This window comes from Sebastes fasciatus, chromosome 22 (genome assembly GCF_043250625.1).
Source record: "Sebastes fasciatus isolate fSebFas1 chromosome 22, fSebFas1.pri, whole genome shotgun sequence".
NCBI lineage: Eukaryota > Metazoa > Chordata > Actinopteri > Perciformes > Sebastidae > Sebastes > Sebastes fasciatus.
Genome location: NC_133816.1, coordinates 26,371,733 through 26,373,708, shown reverse-complemented (window position 1 = coordinate 26,373,708; position 1,976 = coordinate 26,371,733).

Genomic DNA, 1,976 nt, shown 5'->3' with positions numbered 1-1,976 from the left:
GTGTCGTGCTGCCTTCATGTCACATCAGAATTGTTGTAGTTATCCAACGTATGACGAGGAAAGACTCCTTCGTCCTTCGATGTTATTAAACCAGAAGTTACTGACGTGTTGTGTTATCAGCGCTCCGTATTTTAAACCCTCGTTCAACCATCTGGATCGACCGACTTCTGACAAAACATCTTCTCTATATCCACCAACACAAACATACAACTCATCCAGTACAAGCTCATTCACAGAGTTCACTACACGGGAAAAAGAATGTTTAAATGGGTTTCACAGAATCAGAAATTTGTCCGCACTGCACACAAAACACCAGACACCTATCTGCACGCCACACGGGACTGCACACCAACCAAACCGTTCTGGCGGGACATTATTAACAACCTCTCTGTTCTTCTGGACTGCCACATCCCACTCTCCCCTTCCCTCTGTTTACTGGGAGACATATCCAACACCAACCTCAACAACACATCCAGCAGAATACTCTCCACAGCCCTGACCATCGCCAAGAACACTATCCTCATGAACTGGAAATCAAGACACAGAAACAATATTACACTTTGGAAAAATCTATTAATCGATTACATATCAATGGAAAAACTATCTGCCTCCATAAAAAGACAAACCGCCGACTCTGACATAATCTGGAATCCATTCATCAACACCCTTAATTCATAATTTCCTCACCAAATTCACTCATCACGTCTTTTTGCCTGTGAACCATCCACAATAAACATTCACCCTGTCACCCACAAAACAAAACACTGTTTTATGTGTGCGTCATTCCTTTTCTCCCCTCTCTCTCTCTTCTCTACACCTCTCCCCTTACCAATACCTCATTCCCCCACACACCTCGCACATCCTTGCTCTGGTTGCTCTGGTTGCTCTGGTTGCTCTGGTTGCTCTGATTGCTCTGGTTGCTCTGGTTGCTCTGATTGCTCTGGTTGCTCTGGTTGCTCTGATTGCTCTGGTTGCTCTGGTTGCTCTGATTGCTCTGGTTGCTCTGGTTGCTCTGATTGCTCTGGTTGCTCTGGTTGCTCTGATTGCTCTGGTTGCTCTGGTTGCTCTGGTTGCTCTGGTCTCCCCCATCACAACCAACTGGATTTTGTATATTTTTACAATTAATTAATTAATTTATTTTTCTTCTTAGTAATTTGTTTGTGTGATTGTTGGTATTATTATTGTCTTAGTATAAACTGCTGCTATACTATACTATTATTATCATTGCTATATCATATAGATTATCAATCAATTATTATTGCATAATGGATGTCCAACTTATTACTATATTAGATCACTATCTATGTTTTCACTCCCTTCAGACATTATTAGCACGCATATATGAGTTTCTATTCTTATTTTATTTGTACTTTTCTCTTAATGATAGTAATAATGATATTATTATTATTATTATTATTATTATTAATATTATTATTATTATTAATATTACAATTGATTAATTGGTTGCTGTTTCAATACTTGATTAATTGGTTTATTTGGTTCTTTTCTTTCCTCTCCATTTGTCATTATTATTATTACGACTACCATTATTACTAATTTACTAATGAACAAATTGATTAAGTGGCTTATTTATTGATCTACTACTAATGGCACTATGACTATAGGTATTATCAATATTATTATTATTGATGCTGCTATTGCTCCTGTTATTATTGTTATTGTTATTAGCTATTACTGACATACCTATTGTCACGGTTATGGTTACTCCTATTGCTGTTTGTATTATTATTACTATTATACTATTATCATTATTCCCCTCAGGTATTATTTTTAACATTAATGTATTTTACTTGTTTATTTATTAATACTACTTTCTTCAACTATTATAATCTTACTTGTGTTGTTGTTGTTGTTGTTGTTTTTCTCTCTTCTTTCTTTATTATATTATATTCTTTATTAATATTACAAATTACCTCTATTAGTATTATCATTATTATCATTATCATTATTATTCT